Here is a 21641-nt window from a genome sequence, read left to right on the forward strand (position 1 = left end):
GTGGACCTGGGGTTGAAAGGAACTGGTATAATATTCTGTTTGAAAATATAATATATTAAGTTTGAAAAATATAAAATTATATAATTTTATAGAAAACTGCTTTTAGAATCCACGGCAAGGAAGTATATTAATTTACCTCTAGACACTGGCCTGACCCCTCTTCCTAACAATGAACATTGCATGACTGGTCATACTCCTACTTCACCTGGGATACTGGAAAGTTCTGGAACAAGCTTGAATTCAATTTAGTCAGTTTAGGTAGACATCATTGCTTGCATTCCTCTCTCTAATCATTACATTTTAGCTGCATGTATAATTTATTGTATATTTATTATATGATTTCTTATTGCAACCATTTCAGAAAGGAGTAAATAATTAAATCAACAAAAGCTAAGTACAGCAGGTTCACGATTGCTTTATGCAAAAAGCTCAAGTTGTTCTGTTTTTGTTTTCAGAACACCTAAAAGATTCTAGCAGCTCAAATGTCTACATGATATACTATGTGAGCCTTATTTTCAGAGGGTGGATCCTTTTCTGGTTTACCAGGTGACAACAAAAAATTAACGACAGCAAATGCAACCTCGCAGAATGTTTGCCTTCAGTTTGCTGTTCACTTCAAACAACCCTTCCTGGGTCTTCTTATCTCTATACCTTTAGAGTTGAGAAAACAGAAGCACTGAGGCTCTGTGGCTTGCCAGTGCCATGGACCAGTGGTGGTGGGGGTCTTCAGAGAAACCGAGCCAGTGTGACATAATACGTTACATAAATACACACATGCACACTCGTGTGCGCACACACACATGATTTATTATATGAAATTGGCTAACCTGTGATGATGAGAGTGAGTTGGAGACCTGGGAAAGCCACGGGTTTTGCTCCGAGGACCAGCAGGCCAATGACATAAGTCCCAGTCGAGGATGAGGGACTGATGTCCCAGCTCTACTGAAGGGCCGAGAGCAAATGCCCATTCCTCTGCCTTTTGTTCTCCCAGCCCTCAGTGTGTGGGATGGTGCCCACCCTCCTTGGGGAGAATGATGTGCTTTACTCAGCCCACCAATTCAAATGCTAATCTCTTCTGGAAACACAATTGCAGGCGCACCCAGAAATAATGTTTAATCTGGGCACCCCGTGTTCCAGTCGAGCTGGCATGTAAAATTAACCGTCGTAGCCAGCAAGTGGGAGAGGCAGGAAGGACCACCTCGTTGGACCAGGACGTTTCTTTCCCACTGGGGCTTCCTACATTATTAAAACAAGTACTGGGCAGTTGCTCTTCCCCAGCTCTCCAGGGGAAAAATAATAGTGAATAAAAAATAATGAAAAGCTCTTTTATCGCCTTTTCTCCACACTTACTGTTCCACTTAGTAAAAATCATCTATTACCCATTCTGTTTAGAATTCAGCATTTTCTAAAGGTCATTTTATTTGTTCCTAGGGCTCCAAGGGCCCCTGAGAGGGTCGAGGTCCTGACCCGAGTGGCCACGGAATCCACCAGGCTTTCCCTCATGTCTGATATCAAGTGTCTCCTAATTTGACTGCCCAGCAATTCACAAAATTTCAGTCTCCATGAAAACAGGCCCTGGCCCTGGCCCAGCCCTCTTGTTTCCCTACAAAATGTGTCCCAGACAAGTAACTTAGCATCCCTTCTCTGCGAGATACTTTCCAAGGCATAATATTTTCATTCTGACACGTCAACTAAAGTTCTGCACAAATGCCATTTTATTAAAAGTGATTTGCCTTTTAGGATTTCTTGTCTTGCTTGGATATAAATCTTGCAACTCTCCAAAATCAGATGGGACATTGGGTAGATAATTCAGGCTAACGGAGGTCCATTCTTCCTCAGAAGCTAGAATCCTGAGCTAGAGGGATACCTACATAATTGGCTTGTTTTACTCTTTACTTGTGCATTTGAGGGCACTGAGAAGCCAATATCAAGTCACCTGTTCAAGAACACACAGGTCATTTTGACAGGCGTATTCAAGAACTACTTATTTTGTGCTTAAATGTTCCAATTAGCAAGTTGACGGAGTCCCAGTAGCTTGCAAATCCTAGAAGGGCAGTTACAATGGCTTCATAACTCTATTCTCTATTGACTATTTTAATGATCTACCCAGACACTCAAAACATGACTGCCATATCCAAAGATCATAGCTTTTTAAGACACTCAGAAACTTTGTGGCAGAAAAGAAAGTTGTATCTCAAAAATGATGGGATCTTCCTTAGCTGCTCAGAACTAGGCTACCTGCCTTTCAGGGTGATATCTCATTAATTCTCAGAAGAACTTGGTGAGGTGGGCACGGCTACTATTTTACAAATGGAGAAACTAACACTTGGAAAGATTACATATTCTGCTCAGCAGGGCCTGGCTGTCACTGGTAGAAGGAAGCCTTGCACCTTGCTTTCTCCTTCCTGGAAGCCCCAGTTCTGAACCATGTTGGTTCTGCCTCTTGTGAGCTACGAGCCAGGCTGGCGGCCACCCTGGGGCCACTGAGGAGCTGCCACCTCAAATTCAGCAGCCCCAGTGGACGCTGCCTCTGCAGGGAGGAAGTCCAGACCAGCAGGAAGAGAGGGGTGAGGCTGTACACGGGGGCAATAAATGCTGAGCTCAGGACTCCAGAACAGGCACCCTGGGGGTCAGAGAATCTGTGGAATGTTGTGGGGGACTGAGAACCTGGAAGCTTGGTGATAAAGCAGACTGGCAGCCAGGCTCATAATTCTGCTGCCCGAGCTGTGGTACAAGGCTCAAAATACTGGCAAACAAAGCAGGGATGTAGGCATTCACGTCCTGGGAAGGAGAGGGGTGTCAAGGACAGATGAGGGCTGACAGCTGGGCGGTCATGACCCTGAACTGGGCAGACAGGCCATGTGGTATGAGAAGAGATCGGTGGGCTAAGAGTGCAGAATCCCAAAATCCCTCTTCCACACACTTGCTGTGTGACCTTTGCTGAGTACTTAACCTCTCTGAACGTCAGGTGTTTCATCCCTAAAATGAGAAAAAATGTAGTTATCTCAGGGAATGTTTTAAATAACAACAACAACAACCACACAAAATATGTGAAACTGCCCCCAGTATAGCACTTGTCACTGGTCATACAACAGGTTGTTTTTAATATTTTATTTTTGCCCAGCTTTCATGAGGCATAATTAACACACCACACTGTGTAAATTCAGGTGTACAATGGGTTGACTCGACATACGTATATATTGTAAAATGACCACCACTGTATTAGGAGCAAACACCTCCACCGCATCACATAGTTACCATAAAAAGGTCAGAGATGTGTCCCCAAGGATGTGGAGACAAAGGGACCCCTGGCACACTGCCGCCGGTGAGGAGGTAAGCTGATGGCGCCACTATGGAAAGTGGCATGGTGTTTCCTTAAAATATTAAAAATATAGAGCCCCTAGGTGGCTCAGTTAGTTAAGCGTCCGACTCCACCTCAGGTCATGACTCGGGATTCATGAGTTTGAGCCCCGCATTGGGCTCTGCACTGACATCTCAGACCCTGGAGCCTGCTTTGGATTCTGTGTCTCCCTCCCTCTCTGCCCCTCCCCCACTTGCACTTTGTCTCTGTCTTTCTCTCAAAAATAAATAAACATTAAAAATTTTTAGAAATTAAAAATATAACTGTCAGATGACCAGCAATCCCAACTCTGGGAATATTTGCTAAATGAAATCAGTGTCCTGAAAAGATAGCCACATTCCCATGTTCATCGCAGTATTATTTGCAATAGCCACAATATGGGAACAAACTAGCTGTCTGTCCGTGGTTGAATGGATAAGGAAGGTGTGGTGCATATATACGATGGAATATTATTTAGTCACAAGAAAGAAGGGAATCCTGCCACTTTCAGCAACATGGATGGACCTTGAGGGCAGTAGGTTCTGTTTCTCTGAACGTGTATTCATTCTTCTGAAACTTTCTCTGCATTAATTTCCTGTGGCTTCTGTAACAAATCACTACCAATTTAGTGTCATAAAACAACACAAAATTATTATCTTAAAATTGTGGAGGTCAAAAATCCAGTATGTGTCAGTATGGGTCTTATGGAACTAAAATTGGGGTGTTGGCTTCCTTCTGGAGGCTCGGGGGGCAGTCTGTTTCCTCACCCCCCACTTCTAGGGATGTCTATATCCATGGCTCGTGGCCTCTTCCTCTGTCATTAAAGTCAGGCATTAAACATCTTCAAATCTCTCTTCCTGCTTTTGTCTTCATGCCTCCTACTCTGATTCTGACCCTCTTTGCATTCCTCCTATAAGGAGCCTTGTGATTAATTGTGCTCATCTGTATAAAGCAGGATAATCCCCCAATCTCAAGCTCTTTAATTCCATCGAATCTGCAACGTCCCTTATGCCAGGTAAAGTAACATATCCATGGGTCTCGGGTATTAATACCTAGACATCTGAAGGGTCCTTTCAACTGACCATGTCCTAAAAGGGTCAAATTGTGCCAGACATGCAGGTAGAGACACATTTCCAGACAGAGCTGGTCTAGAACCCACCATAGAGGGAGGTGGCTGGGTAGGAGGTGGCGACTATTAGCTCACTGTGTAAGCATTCCAGAACTGCCCTTTCATTCAACAACTGAGAGTCTCAGGCCCAGAAAGGCAGAGAGTCTCCTCCAAGGGTATAGAGAATGAGTTTGGGGTGACTTTCTTCATATTTAACACAAACATGATAAAGCAGCAAATGTCCCTACTTCTTATTCGTAAGTAAAGGTCACCTATGGTTCCTGCATAAATTTCTCCCCTTCTTTTTTTTTTCAAGGCCTCAAGGCTCAATTGCACATTATCCTGTGTCTGTGTTTATTTGTGTTTTATCTTAGCACTTGTCATTTTGTGAAATGATCAGGTTTTTATTTGTTTGCTTTCTAAATTGCCCGCATTTTTTCAAACATTGCCTAGTTCAACAAATATGTGCTGGATGGATGGATGGATGGATGGATGGATGGATGGGTAGCTGACTGGCTGGCTGGAGAGATGGGTAGATTGATGGATGGCTGTATACTGTATGTTAAACAAAATGCTAAGCATTTCATATACCTTATCTCTTGCCATCCTCATTTCTCTGAAGATAAGCACTATTACAGATAAGGAACGAAGACTTTGAGATTATGTGATGTGGCCAAGGTCATAAGCAAGCCCAGAGTTGGGATTAGAACTCAGGCCATCCACTCCAGAGCTAGGAAGAAGTTCACCCCCTGGAAAGTACTGGGCAGACCCCGGATTCAGAGCCGGCCTCTCCACAGGCCATGAGTGCGTGCAGCTATCTTCTGAAAGGGAGTATTCTCGAGACTTTCACTCTCCTGTCTGCCTGCTTTCTTCACAGGCTTTCAGTTTCAGTGTAATCCAACTTAGCAGCACAGAGCCGCTCTTGGGAAATCGGTTTCTACGTGTGGATGTGCCCCTGTAGCCCAGAGCGAACCAATTCTCTGCCCCTGACCACCCAGGAGCGGGTAAGTGACCCACGTATGGGTGGGTGGTTGTGTTGAGGAGATGCACTGTGTGGACCATGCACAGCTGGAAAAGAACCTGAAATTGACATGTAAGAAAAAAGGAAGGAAAAATGCTCTGAATGTGAACTCACTACCAACACTAACACATATTAAAAATGTCCCCTTACACAGAGCTCTAAATTTACACTTTAGAGTAGGTTGTAAGCACTGAATCTTCCTGGAAAAAACGTATGCAATAAAGGTACTAACCCCACATAACAGAAAATAAAACCAAGTCTCAGGAGTCCAAAGTAACAAGCCTTTGACCATCTAGCTAACAAGCACTTCTCTTTTTGTAAACATCAATACCAGAATAGCTAACATACAGGGCTACATGAATTTCAGACACCATATAGGGATTTGGCGATTCCATGTGTCACTCAGCACTCATCACGGTAAGTGTCCTCCCCCACCCCGTCACTTATGTCCCCTTCCCCCTTCCACCCCCTCCCCACTGCAAACCATCTGTTTGTTCTCTATAGTTAAGAACCTGGATTTTGTTTTTGTTTTCTTTTGGTCTCTCTCTCTCTTTTTATCCCCCTCTGTTCATTTGTTTGGTTTCTTAAATTCCACATATGAGTGAAATCATATGATATTTGTCTTTCTCTGACTGACTTATTTTGCTTAGCATAATAGCCTCTACATCTATCCATGTTGTTGCAAATGGCAAGATTCATCTTTTTTTATGGCTGAATAACATTCCATTGTTTATCGGTACCACGTCTTCTTTATCCATTTATTGGCCGATGGACACTTGGGCTGCTTCCATACTTTGGCGATATATATATCTCTTCAATGTAGTGCTTTTTTTTTAATTCTTTGGGTAAGCACCCCTTAGTGGAATTGCTAAATCATATGGTAGTTCTTTGTTAATTTTTTGAGGAGCCTCCGTACTGTTTTCCACAGCAGCTGCACCAGTTTGCGTTCCCACCGACCTGTAGAGCAGGTTCCTTCTGCTCTACACCCTCGCCAACACTTGTTTCTTATGTTATTGATTTTGGCCATTCTGACAGGTGTGAGCTGACTGATGTGAATCCTCTTATATCTTGGCACCAAGTACCTGTTTACCTCATGCTGTGGGTTGAATGGTGACCCCATAAAGGTATGTCTATGACCTAACGTGTGGAACCCATGAATATTACCTTCAATGGCAAAGTTAGGCTCTTGAAAGAAAATTTTCCTAGATTACCCATGGGCCTTAAATGCCACCACATATATCCTTATACAAGAGAGGCAGAGGGGTTGAGGGATCGAAGAGGAGGAGACCACATGACCAAGGGGGCAGGGATGGGAGGGATGTGGCCACAAGAAGCTGGTTGAGGCCATGCATGGATCCTGCCCTGGAGCCTCTGGAGTGAACGCTGTCCTGGTGACACCCTGACCTCAGACGTCTGGCCTCTGGAATCCAGCGACAATAAATTCAAGTTGGTGTAAGCCCTCAGTGTGTGGTAATTTGTTACAGGGACAGGCCCCAAGATCCCTCTGGGTTTAGCTACACTGATAATTTAGACCATGTCTCAGCTTTTTCAATTTAAAACAATACGTTTTAACAAAGATGTTTGCAAAGAGGCATGTTTACGAAGCATTAAAAATATTTTTTCACACATTTAAAAAGCTTTATAGAAAATGCATATATAACTGTGTATCTGTAAGATCCATGCTTTTCATTAGAGTGGACTGCGGTACCCAGATCTTTCTGACGTGTTAGCAGAATGAAGGAATTCTGTAAAAGTCATCCCCAAGGCTGACTTCCCCATCTTTCAGGGAGGTAGCTTACAATTGATCTGGGTTCAGAGTTACTTTCAACCGAAGGGATCTTGCTGATTATTGAGAGTACAGCATTATTTCCCTGGGCCTTTGACAGTCCTTTTACGGAGAAACAGTCCCCAGAGGACCCAAAGTACAAGCTATACCTACTCAGGACCCCAAAACTGAAATGCACAGAGGGGCTTAAGCTCCATGTGGGGGGATCACTGGACCAGTTCTGTCTGCCTAGAATTTATCTGACCATCACCATTAATATGGTAAGAGTCTCAGGGCAGGTGATGGGTTCCGGGAGGAAATCAGGCGGGTGCTGACACGGGCCTGAGAGCTCTCTGAAGTCCTTCCCACGCAGGACAAATGCCTAAACACGGAAAACTCAAAGCCAGCCTCCAGCTTCTTTCACGCTGTAATTAATAAACAGCAGGGAGATTATTCAATTCACCCACAGGACAGAAGTTCTGCGTCCTGGTGGACTGGATAAAAATAATGACTCCCCTGAATCCATAAAGCCTAAACCACTTTGGAGGGCCTGGTCAAAAACAAACTTTGACATGCTCTTGGATATATGCAAAGTCTAGAGCCCCCAGAAGCTTGAAGAAGGATGGTGTCAGTGGCATGGAGGTGTTGGTGGTGGTGATGATGTGACAGGGATGAAGGTGACCCGGGGGCAATAGCAAGGTGATAAAGGGCGGTCTTGATGTAATCTACAATGACTATTCCTCCAGGGACTTTTCGGTTCTAAAATCCTCCTCTTTAGGACGACGGGATTTTAGGAGGTCTTTGGTTCACTGGAGACAAAGCCTCTCCTGAATCAAGTCCAACTTTCAAATCAATGATTTCATCCAAGGAGCATTTGCCAAGAGCCAGCAATATTCTTGATGTTGTCCTAACCTTTGCAGAGCACGTCTTAATAAAATAGTGTCTCAAGGAATTCTGAGTCTAGGAGTGAAGACTCAGGAGAAACATGAAGTTATGCCAGAATTCAGAAAGTGCTGCAGGGTGACCTGATGGAGAGGCAGGAGTTAAGAGCAAAGTGTGACAAAACTCTTAAGCCAGGATGTTGACAGAAGCCTACCTGGAGGAGGTGCCAGGTGCCCTCTGCACCAGACAGCTAGTAAGTGTTGTCCTTGTCATAGTGAAAAGCAAGGTGAAGTGTGGAATGGAGAAGGAATATGCACCAGCCTGTCCCTATGGGGGGTAGAGCAGGAATGAGAGGGGTGTGGTGTGTGTGTGTGTGTGTGTGTGTGTGTGTGTGTGTGTGTGTGGCAAGTGCCACCCCTAGTGCTGAGCATGAAAAAAAGAAAATCTCCTTTACCTCTGGGTACATTCTTATGTAGTTGTGACCATTATTATTCCCATTCTCCAGATGAGACAACAGAGGCACAAAGAGATGAACACCTTGCTCCAGATCCCATAGTGGCCCAGCCAGATTCAGTGCCAGGCATCAAGTCTGAAGCTCCAGGTCTCTTCCCCGCCGGACCCTAGAGTTCAAGGATACTTTCGTGACTGCGTAGAGGTACAAACGAAGGGACCTGGGCCTTTGGGAACATGGGCCTTTGGGAGCACTCTGCATGTTTGTTAGCTCTTTCTTTTTAATATCACGGAGTTCTCTGGCGTTTGGTAGCATCTGTTTTGTAAACACTGTCTGGAGTCAGGGGCACAGGCTGGCATGCAGGGGGCTGGCGGGTGGTCTCTGGAGTCAACACAAGGGGCCTGTGAGCCACCACTGCCCGCCCTTGCTTGCGGACACAGACTCGGTGTCTCTGACCTTGCTTTCTCCTTTGTGGTGTGAAATACCTACTGCACAGGGATTAGCACCTGCGATATGCTTGGAATGTTCCACACAGCAGAGTAGGAGTTTGATAAATACTGGTTGTCATTATTATCATGCAGATGTCTCCCTGATGGGGACATAAATATGTGCCCTTCCCCCTTCCTCTCCAGTGGACTTTCTTCTCAGAGCCTTCAAAGACTCTTGGGGCTTTAAAGTATTAAATTAAATGCTCCTTGCTTCCGGCCCATCCTTATCCGGATAAACAGCCACTTTGGTGAAACCTGGTCCCCATCCCACTTTCTGCTCCAATTCTAGGAACTGATCTTGCATTCTTGCTGCCCAGCAAGCCAATCTGGGGACACAGGGACCTCAGGCAGACGGGCACACGTGTCCTGGACTCTGCCTACCTGGTTTTCCTGCCAGAGAATCAGCTTTCTGACCCACCACTCGTGCCTTCCAGCCCTCTCTGCCATTGGGAGGGGTAGGTGCTCCTTCTAGATAGTTATGACTGGCACCCTTCCTCCTTCTGGTCTTCTCACAGTGTCTCCTCTCAGTGAACTTCCCCCTGAGAAATCCCAGTCCCCCACCTGCCTCTCTACCTGGCTTTATATTTCTCCAAGGGACTATCACCACGCAAAATGCAAACTATTGGACTTCCGTCATCTATTTTTGTTTGGTGACTTCATTTATGACCTGATGTACATATCAGAGGACATCCAATGCCACGCTCCCGGCATCTACAACTCCGGCTTTCACCCAGGAAGTAGTACAATAGGAGTTCTTGAAGGAAGACCCCAGCCGGCAAGGATTCTTGACAAGGAGACCAAACAGGCAGGAGATTTCAGCAACTAATAACCCGATGGACTCTGATGAAGGGAGCATGACCTGACTCGGGCATAACAGCCACCTACTGTGGCGATACCTAAAATGACATATCCTTATGGTGAGTATCATCCCCTTCCCAGCAGACTGACAACTTGCCTCACATCATCATGTGAGAACATAGTGGAGTTGGGATTATCTCCTGAGCTAAAATGGCTCCAAAGCCCATGTTGCATGCATGTGAAGGAAGTGTCAAATTTATTTTTTCATGTCTGTTCATTTATTTTGAGGGGAGGACGAGGGCAGAGAGAGGATCGCAAGCAGGCCCCACACTCAGCAGAGCCTGACATGGGGCTAAATCCCAAGACCCTGAGATCATGACCTGAGTTGAAATCAAGAATCAGATGCTCAACGGACAGAGCCACCCAGGCGCCCCTCGAATTTATTAACCATCAGAACCTGATGTGATGCCTCTCGTGCATGGAGACTCCCAGACCCCAGCTGCGAGGCTTCTGGTGCTGGGCTGAAGGGAGGCACAAGAGAGTGTATTTGCACACATGCACCTCCCAGTGGTTCTAGTGTATTCGGCCCATGGATGGGAGTTTGAGAAACTCAGCCTCCCTCCTGCTATTCTTCTGTTGTTTATTTTTCTTAATTTTTTAAAATATTTATTTATTTTTGAGACAGAGAGAGACAGAGTGCAAAGAAGGAGGGGCAGAGAGAGGAGAATCTGAAACAACTCCAGGCTTTGAGATGTCAGCACGGACCCCAATGTGGGGCTTGAACCCACAAACCATGAGATCATGATCTGAGCCAAAGTCGGAGGCTTAACCCACTGAGTCCTCCAGGTGCCCCTTGCTGCTCCTCTACTGAAAGACCTGGAGAGAGTATAACCCAGGTCCCCATTTGACATGGGTAGCTCACTGTGATATTCTCCATGTGAGAAAGGAAGGGGGCAGAGTAAACAGGGGAGGTGGGATTGGATGCAGGGTGTTATTAGTTTATCCCTCCCAGCCCCCCAGATATTTATAGCTCAAATAATGCCCCAAAGAGACCGCTTGACTCTAAACTCATAAAATGTCTACTTGGGAGTCAGACAGTAATTTACTTTTCTAAAGATGCCTCAATTATATCCAAGGAAAAGCCTGGTTACATTTTTAAAACTCAGGAGCAGCAGCTTTTAAATTTATTCAGACTAATGAGCACGTATAAATTTGGCGAATGCTAATTCACGGGAGTCGGTTGTGGCTGCGGGAGGAACACAACAAGAGTGTCACTGCCGGGGAACAAAGTGAATGGCTGATATGAGTGACAGTAAAGATTTCTTTTAACATCACTAAAAGGCGGCTGAAGTGACAGGGAAGAGGACAGACGCGGAATTCTGCAGCACTTGGAGAATTTGTGTACTATCAAGAAGGGACACGTTGACTTGATACCAACTTAATAAGTTCAGCAGAGAGTTAGGAGAGGGGCTACAGGGGGGGCTCTGGTGGCGAAAGGGCACCCACGCTAGTTCTTGAGAGACAGGGGATACTGATCACACAGACATTTAACTGGGGGCCTCTGTACCCCCTCTTGCAAATTTCATAGGAATCGGGCACATGGTTTTCAGCCATTTCTGCAGATCTTCGAAAGGAACTTTGCATCCTCTGGAGACAGCTTTTATGTAGGATCATCTCAAAGGGAACACAGTCCTAAATCAAAACCCATCAGGGTCCATCTGGATTTTGAGAGAGGCCATCCCCTGTCAAATCCACAGGCTTCTGAACTTGCAAGGCTCCAGCTCAGGGAGAAAGCCATGGGAGGCAAAACTTTGAAACCTTCATAAGCATGACTTTGTGACCTGCAACTGTGCTTCCTCGGGGATAAGGGTGGGGTCTGGATGGAAGACAGATGCCAGAGCTGTTGGAGTCTTCTCATGGATTTGTTTCAGCCAGAGGTGGGCACCTGTGTGCACATGGGACTAGGGCCCACCTGAGCGCATCATGTCCCTGCTTCCCTTCCAACCTGCCCTCTCCCTCTTCTGCCCACGCACTTGCCCGAGTCACCGTTTGTTCTGGGCTGAAATCTATCCCCTCCAAAATCCATAGGTTGCAGCCCTAATCTTCACCATGGCTGTTCTCAGAGCTGAAGCTTGAAGGAGATAATTAAGGTTCAATTAGGTCATAGGGTGAAGCCCTGAACTAATAGAACAGGTGTCCTTCTAAGTAGAGAAAGAGACACCAGAGCCCTCTCTCTCCAAGGCCACAGAGGAAACACCACATGAGGACACAGAGAGAAGGGAGCTACCTCTGACCCAGGAAGAGAGCTGTCAGCAAAAACCAGTGCTGCTGGCACCTTGATCTTGAGGGTTTTCCCACTCCAGAATGTATTTTGTTTAAGCCCCCCAGCCAGTGGCATTTTGTCACCACTAGGCTATTCTCAGAAAGAGCCTTATGCTCCGAGCCTCGTGTCTCTTGTGCCCTCTTAAGAATGCCTTCCTCATGTCACCCACTTGGTGATCAAATTATTCTCAGTTCAGCTACCTGGGATATCCTCCTGAACTGCCTGGCTTGGAAGGGTGCCCCTGCTCATGGCTTACTTAGCATTGCATGTCTCTTCTCTTGTAACGTGCAGTTGACTGCCTAGAAAATATGGTTTTACCTCATTTTCCTCTCAGCTAATCTCTAAATACCTGGATGACACAATTCAGACTTAAGCTTGGTGTATGCAGAACCTAGCTTAGTATCTGCCTTGAATTTCTTTCAATGATTGTAAATTGACTAATGGAAAGATTAAACTGGTAGATAAACATCTGGATGGACAAATGGATAGATGGACGATGGATAAATGGATGGATGATGGATGAATGGATGAATAGTTGGAATGATGGATGGATGGATAAATGGATGGATTGATGGGTGGGTAGTTCGATAGCTGGCTGGCTGGTTGAATGGATAGATGAAAACCTATAACCTTTCCTTGTCTGGAGCTTTCAGCAGTGCAAAAGATAGGGAAAGGGTTGAGGTTAGGGCACAAGAGTGTACTTTCTCTGTGCATATCACTCAGCTCATCACGTCTTTGTAACGAAAATTTCCTTACTTGTCCCCTTGCTGTCCATGTGACTGGCTGCAGAATCCTTACAGTACTGGCTGGATTTTCATAAATCTTTGCCTAACAGCTGGCTGGATCCAGTCTTTGTATTATATGTTGTCACATCTCATTGCTGGGCTGGTTTCATTTCAAAGTGGGGTCTGGAGAATAATGTAGTATAACAATAATTGTGGACTGGGCATTTTGACAAACTACCATCTCACTTAATCCTCAAAAATACATCTCTAAAAGTTGATGTCATTAACCTCATATTATGGCTGCAAACCGTGAGGCTCAGCCAACTGAGGGCAAAGACGAGATTCAAACATTTCTGCAACCTTGGGCCCAAATCATAAGATGAATGAGCAGCCTTACTGCCCGGTGCCTTCTTGAAAGATGGACACCCAGGGCTATCTGGAATTGCACCTGCATTTTCTGCAAGAAGAATTAGGCTGGGAGACATATTTCTCTTTGAAATAATTTTACTGGGGGAAATTTCCCACTGTGCTGAAAGCTGACCTCTTGGACAAACACACTGTCATAAAAACGTGCTATTTGCTACGAGTGCATCGGGAGTTTTAAATCATCAAACTAAAGTACCCCAGGCTCTGACAGTAAAATTTTCATTCAAAGAAGGACTCAGCTTCACAACGTAATAAATTATATATGACTGAGACATATAAAACATTTAAAGATAGACAGAATTTCTCTGCATTTGTGTTCAGTGGAAGGGCTCGGCTCTCAAAGTACTTTTTTATGCCAATCCTTCCTATTCAGAAGAAGAAAAGACACCCCCTTGCCTCTTGCCGAAAATGAGAAACAACAAAACAAGTTGTCTATCTCCCACATCCTCAAGTTCAGATTTTATGTTTTCTTTATTCTCTCTCTTTTTTTCAAGTATGTGTCGGGCTGAAACAAAGCCGTGGTGGACACCAAGTAGTTAGAGAGATTGTATGCAGAGACTTTGGTGACCTCTCAGCGAGAATAATTAAACGTAACAGCGGAGACACATGCCAGACAGACCTATCGAAGACACATCAAGGAGATTTCCATGGTGCGTCGAGGTGAGGACCAGTCAAGTCCATAAAGAGTGGCACCTACACAAACAAAAGCTTCAATAACTGGAACCAGTTTTTTCAAGGATGCTGAGTTTAGAGTAAAATAATGGAAACAACGCCATTCCTCGACGCCGACGCAGTCCTGGTCCATGGTAGGTGCTCACTGCATGATGCATTTCCTTGCCCTTCTGGACTGAAAGATGTTCCCAGTATAATGCTAACACATACATGTGCATCAGTCAGCAAATGCTGCATCAATATCATATAACAAATGACCCCCAAATTCAGTGGCTGACAATACACATCTGACTTATGGGTCCACAGTTTGGCTGAACTAGGCTGGGCTTGATGCAGTGGCTCTAATTCTAGACACTGGTCGGCTGGACTTGCTTCCAGACTGAGAGCCAGAGCCCATTTGCACCATGTGTTTCTTCCTCCTCTTTGGACCGGCGCCACATTGGGCATACCGTGCTCATCCGTCATGACACAAATCCAGGAATGCCAACAAAAGCAGGTGATGTCTCTGGCGGTCCTGGCCCATAACTGGCTCCCTCTCTTCCACCATACTCCACCGGCCCAAGCAAATCACATGGCCAAGCTAGATATTAGTGGGGCAGGGAAATATCACTTGCTACGTGTTTTGAAAAGCCACACAGCCAAAGACGTGTAAGTATAATCCAAGTACCGGAAGATCGTGAAGAATTGCAGATGATTTTATCCACCTGTCTAGGGTTTTGTCTCTGCCCCATCTTAGCTTGTTGTGGGATTTCGAGGAAATCATTTCTCTTTCCCGGTCCAGATGCATTCACAGCGTGGGCACAGAGCAAGAGCATGGGCCTCACCCTGGAATTTGGGGGACAAACAAGATCTTGTGCCTCACTCAGACCTACTGAATTAGAAACCAAGCTTCAGGGAGTTAAAGTAGATTCCCTAAAGTCACACAGAGCACTAAGTGACAGTCTGACCCAGTCCCTCTCTCCCTATCTCTCTGTCAACCAAGATGAATAGAGAGAGGGGAGCAAGTACGTGGAAGTGACTAGAAAAAAAATTAAGTGAAAATGAGAGTTAAAAGCACTTCCCAAGTATGCAGACAAATTCATTCATGTGCCTTTCACCTCTTGCCAAGCCCACATTCCATTGAAAGTATGTAGTTAATCACCATTTGTGCAGAAACTGGATCCAAACCCTCAGGTCACTTTATTGAGCTTTAGTTCTATTTTTGTTTTCTGAAATCCCATCCGTTTCATGGTGACTTCCCTGCCCAGCCCTGGAAGGGGATGGGAGGTCTCTTGGCAGGAAACGTCCTCATTCAGAGCAGGAGCCTGAGGGCCCTCCCACAACAGCCACACACTCAGGGACGGCAGCCACTCAGGAACAACGTGAGCGCCAACAACGTGGGGGGCACAAGTGGCCAGGTGATCACATGGGGGTCCAGTGGCTGGGGGTGGGGCAGGGCTCAAGGCACCAGGGCCAGCTGGGGGTGCTGGGTCTCAGCACTGAGAATGGTTCTGATACAGACCCTGGTCTTCCTGAAGAATCAGTGCTGGACGATGTGCCTGGGCTCCTGGGAGCTCGTTTGTCAATGCTGATAATTATCATTAGATTAGATTATATCACACATCAATATACAAACATAGTGGAGCACTAACACAACATAACATATTATGTCATATGTCATTAAAAGTGTTTTGTTGGGGGGCCTGGGTGGCTCAGTCGGTTAAGCGTCCGACTTCGGCTCAGGTCATGATCTTACAGTTTGTGAGTTCAGGCCCCGCATCAGGCTCTGGGCTGACAGCTCGGAGCCTGAGGCCTGCTTTGGATTCTGTGTCTCCTTCTCTCTCTGCTCTTCTTTCACTTGTAATCTGTCTCTCTGTCTCAAAAATAAATAAATGGGGGCACCTGGGTGGCTCAGTCGGTTAAACCTCCGACTTCAGCTCAGGTCCGATCTCACGTTCGTGGGTTCGAGCCCCACATCAGGCTCTGTACTGACAGCTAGCTCAGAGCCTGGAGCCTGCTTCCTGTTCTGTGTCTCCCTCTCTCTGCCCCTCCCCCTCTCATGCTCTGTCTCTCTCTGTATCGAAAATAAATAAAACATTAATAAAAAATTATTTTTAAAATAAATGTAAAAAAATTTTTAAAAAGAGTGTATTGTATGTTAATATAATGATATTATATATTTTAATACAATAGGATGACATCATCTTATGCTCTATCTTGATTAATATGATGTAAATTTATTATTTTGTTATGTTATGTTATGCTATATTATAGATATTAATATCCTACAGCTATCTTATATTATATCATATATAGTGATACGTGGCTCACCCATATATTTCTAATAATTAAATATAATAATATTATATACATATTATGTACAATAAGCATAATATGTACATATAATAAGCAATAAATGCTTATTGTACATAATATGTATATAATATGATACATACTATTACATAATTATATATATAAATATGATACAATATATAATGGCAAATGCAATACATATTATATTATATTATGTTATGTTATTATTCCTATGACTGCAATGTACTGAGTTTGTCCTAGAACTGGAATTTCTACCCATGTTTCTCCAACTCCAGGAAATGCGAGCACCAATCTTAAGCCATACCAGCCTCAATAAAATAAAAGGCTTCAAAGAAGTGCCTCTGAGGACCCGCTGTACCAGGCAGAACCCAGAGGTCAAGGATGCTGTAGGATCTGGAGTCAGGCAAAACCAAACTGGAATCTCAGCTTTGTCTCCCCTTCTGCAGCCTCAGTGTCCCCATCTATAGGCTGTGGTTGTTCTAACGGCCAGTCGCAACCTCAGTGGGCACCCATCCGTCGGCAGGCACCTGAGACTTAGCAGTGGGACAGATGGGAATGTGTCTCAGGAGCCTGCACGAGGTCTGGGGTCAGACGTTGCTGACTGTGAATGCCACATTCCAATTCATCGGTTGGAGACCCTTAGGCAAGTCTCATAAACTGCTGGAGACTTTCCTAATCCATTCAAAGAGGATATTTGCTTCCCAGTTCTGTCAGGTGGCCCACTGTGACAGAGTTACAAAGCACTTGACTCTCAACCCGTGACCTGTAATAGTGATTTGTTTACCAGTGACGCTGCTCTCCTTCTGGAGCCGGGGCAAGCTACCCTGGCGGTGGCAGAGGAATGAAGACTCAGCTTTGCTCTGAGGCTCAAGAACGGAGATCCTCCGTGTTCTCCATTATCTGCATTGCCCGACCACCTGTGCAGATCTGGAAAGGTTGGAGGGTGGCATCTGCTGAGGCTCCCTTTGCTGTAAGACTCCGAGAAGCTGAGCGGGGGCAGCGGAGAAGCCTGTGGACCGCTCCCTGCATGCCCTCTCCACTCCCCACCTCAGCATCCCTAGCAGCCCCCGCATCCCTTTCCCCCACCCCTCATTTCTATGCCACCCTGCTTTCTCCACCCATGGAGACCCCCTGAATCCTGCAAGGAACCTAGTGCAGTGTCCCCTCTGTGCATTCATTCCAGGAGCATCAGCCATGTACTCACGGTCTCCCCACTGACCCTAACTCAACAGCAGTTGGCTCTCAGCCCCACCCATGACATTTGTCACCCCAAACCTTACAAGAGCATTTGTGGAAAGCACTCACGTCTGCATGGTGGGTACACAGTGGAGGCCTGGCTAAGGACTGAAAAGAATCTCTGCTATCGATGGGCTTGACATCTATTCCACACACAATGAATTGGAGTGAAATACAACAGCCAGGAGCTACACATGGCTACTTAAATTCCAATTAGCTAAAATGAAATAAAATTAAAAATACAGATGCTCAGTCTTACTGGCTACATTCAAGTGCTCAAAAGCCATAGGTAGCTGGCCGTTATTGTACATGGTAGACCGAAGATCTCTAACTTTGCAGAATGTTCCATTGGACCAAACCCCTCAAGATACTTCATGTCCCTTGACCTCTGTTATTCCCTCTCACTATGCCCTTCACTTTATTTTTTTTAATTTTGTTTTTTTGAGAGACAGAGATAGCATGAGCAGGGGAGGGTCAGAGAGAGAGGGAGATACAGAATCCAAAGCAGGTTCCAGGCTCTGAGCTGTCAGCACAGAGCCCGACGCGGGGCTCAAACCCACGAACCGTGAGATCATGACCTGAGCCGAAGCCAGCTGCTTAACCGACTGAGCCACCCAGGCACCCCTGCCCTTCACTTTAAAAACCCTAACCAATTACTTGTACATTTATTTGTCTAATGGAGGTTTCCCCAATTAGACTGGGAGCTTCCCAAAAGTAAGGTTATAGTTATCTCTTACACCACTTGAACCTCCATACTTTATTTTATTTTTAAAAATTTATTTATTTATTTATTTATTTATTTATTTATTTATTTAGAGAGCGCGAGTGAGGAGGGGAGGGGCAGAAAGAGGGGAAGAGTGAGAGAATCCCAAGAAGGCTCCATGCTGTCCGTGCAGAGCCTGACACAGAGCTTGAACTCACAAACTATGAGATCCTGACCTGAGCTGGAAGCAAGAGTTGGACACTTCACTGGGCCAAGCCACCCAGGTGTCCCTGACTCCCACACTTTGAACAGGACTGATGTACAGGGAGCACCGAGATATACTGATAAAATGAATGAGTGGAAGTATGTGCCTCTATATCTCACTGACCTGACTTCAAAGTCTACGTGGGGGGTGGGGGGCGCTGACAGGCTCAGTCAGTTGGGTGTCCGGCTTTGGCTCAGGTCATGGTCTTACAGTTTGTTTGTTCAAGCCCCGCATCAGGTTCTGTGCTGACAGCTCAGAGCCTGGAGCCTGCCTCAGATTCTGTATCTCCCTCTCTCTCTGACCCTCCCCTGCTGATACTATCCCTGTCTCTCAAAAAAAATTTAAAAAAACTTAAAAAAAAAACAAAAAAACTCACAAAGTCTACGGAGGGGATTTCCACCCTCATCCATCTCGTGCTGGTCCCCGTTGATACTTCTGCTCCTCTGCCCACACACATCCAGCCAGGTCTGGATTTCTCCTCCTTACCTTTGTTCACTTAGGGCCTCAATCCCCAGGGACAGCCTCCTACATCCAAGTGTACATGATTATATTGGACCCATACTTTAAAAATCAAGAGAAATGTCACCTTCTCCAGGACATCTTATTGAATAGAATGCCTCCCTCTTGTTTCCTCACCTTCTTCTCACAAAAGGAAGTTAGAGATAACCTTCAGCTTTGAACGTCTTTGGTTCTATATCCTAAAACCCTCAGGAAATTTTTTACCTGTTGCCCTGTCCACGGCCACTTTCACACACTTTAGTGTTCATGTTTCTTAACCATTATTTGATAGTAGGGTTTATGTATACCTTAAGTCAATGTCCCCAGGCTCTGAGAAAAGTCCTTGACACACGTAGATGTTTAGAAAAATTATTTGAATGAATCAGAGTAAATAAATCATCACTTCTTAAAACTATGATTTGATGATTTTTCCATTTATAAATGATCATTCCCACTAAAGAGCTCAATTCTCTTGTGGCTTACTCCATGACTTTTTTATTTTTCTAAAAATTCATGTTAAACTATAAAACATAAATCTCTGTAGTTTATGTAATTTGTAAAACCAAATTATAGAATTAAGAGTTTATTACAGACAATGGTTCAAAGACCTAGGGCTAACAGAAGCAACTTTCTAAATGGAAATGTCTCTTGGGAAGGGAAGCACATTCGTTTTGATTGTACAACAAAGTAAATTAACAAAAATCGGAGAAATGTGAACCATTAGTGTAACTCGCTTGTATCTTAGATCCATATTAATTTCAGACATGAAGTGCATATATTTTAAATCAATATTTAAATAAATAAGCTATAAGTAAAGGAACTCCTTCCTCTCTACCACCATCCCTTCCTTGGAGACCATGCCCCAGAGAACAATGACAATGGTTCTCTGCGTTGAAAGCTTGGTAGCTCTTTTTCTTAAATGCTTATTTATTGAGAGAGTCCAAGATAGAGACAGTGTGAGTGGGGGAGGGGCAGAGAGAGAGGAAGACACAGACTCTGAAGCAGGCTCCAGGCTCTGAGCTGTCAGCACAGAGCCCGATGTGGGGCTTGAACTCACTAACTGCAAGATCATGACCTGAGCCGAAGTTGGACACTTAACTGACTGAGCCATCCAGGCACCCCAAAAGGCCCTTTTTTGTTGTTTTTTGTTTATTTATTTATTTTGAGAGAGAGGGAGAGAGAGAATCTCTGGCAGGCTTTGCACTGTCACTGAAGAGCCTGCAAGGGACTCAAACTCATGAACTGTGAGATCATGACCTGAGTGGAAGTCGGACACTTAACTGACTGAGCCACCCAGGTGCCCCTAAAGCCTGAAAGGTCTTGCACATCCACTGGCACACACATATCAATCCTATTAATTTGGGACCTTTATCCTATTGAATGCTGTCTACCTAAATATCACCAACACGACCTATTATAAAAAAACACCTTAAGCGTATTGCTCACTAAAGCCCTGGAGAACCCGGGAAGAACTCAGACCATGTCTTTGAAGCGGGGGTGGGGTAGGCAAGGTTGCAGTTTACTCAGGATTGGCAATTCGGGTAAAACAGGCCTTCTGGTGGAGGGGATTCGGGGGGGGGCTGGGTGTGGATCACAAGACAACAGTCCCCAAGGGATGGAAAAAGTAAAGTGAGAATTTCCAAAACAAGAAATTAGAATAATGTTAGGACACCAACTACCTGTGGCAACTTGACCTTGCAGAAAAGTCGATGTTATTTCGGGAAGTCTCTGCAGTGAACAAAGCCTTCAAGCCATTTGCCTGGAGTAGACTTTCCGACAAAGTGAAGCTGTGTTAACCGAGGTGACAGAGGAGAGAATCATGCTAGAGTGGACAGTAAGCTCGGTTTGGGGAGAGAGCTTGAGATCTCAGTGGTGACTCCATGCGTGAGTGGATAGATCCAGGCACCGTTTCCTTCTTGCATGTGGGTACACATGTTTAAAAGCAGTGCCTGCCTTGTCCTTGAACTCTAGGGTATGAATTAAGGACCCCGCCCTGTCTACAGGGAGCCCACCCCCAGAAGGAAAGAAGGGTTGCTGAGAGCTATTTCTCCCTGTCTTTAACACAATATGCAAAATAAGACCTTAATTTGAGTGCTTTTTGAAAAACTCCAGTTGATTTCTGATCTGTTAAAGTGTTGTTATATAAGTAGAGATATAAATAGCATCGATCAATATTTTATTCAATTGTCTTTCCCTGTTTGAACCACCTTCCAGGTGGGCGGCTATGGAGAATGTTTGGAATTGTAAATGCCGGTTGGCAACCAGGTTTCGTGACTTTAATTTTCTTCCGTGAGTATTGAAGTCATGTGGAAAGGCGCTGTTCTCTCCCAGGGAGGAGACCTGTGGGCTGAATGCTGAGTTGTGTTCCAGGACCAATGTGGTTCTTCAACAATAGAGCAGGTTAGCACCGCCGGGTCCTGGCAGCCAGGCTGCCAGAGCTGGGAAGTCAAGACCCAGGTAGAAAGATCTCTGTCAAGTTCACGGTCACGCCTGGAACCTGCCTTGCCACTTCGCTGGCACAACAGAAACCTCGTGTTCCGTTCCCACTGCAGCCACAACGCAACACACAACTCCGCCTGCTCGAGCTTTCAGCCCTGTGTGTTTTACACTGTGTATTGTTCCCCTTT

Source organism: Suricata suricatta, chromosome 9, assembly GCF_006229205.1.
Source record: "Suricata suricatta isolate VVHF042 chromosome 9, meerkat_22Aug2017_6uvM2_HiC, whole genome shotgun sequence".
NCBI lineage: Eukaryota > Metazoa > Chordata > Mammalia > Carnivora > Herpestidae > Suricata > Suricata suricatta.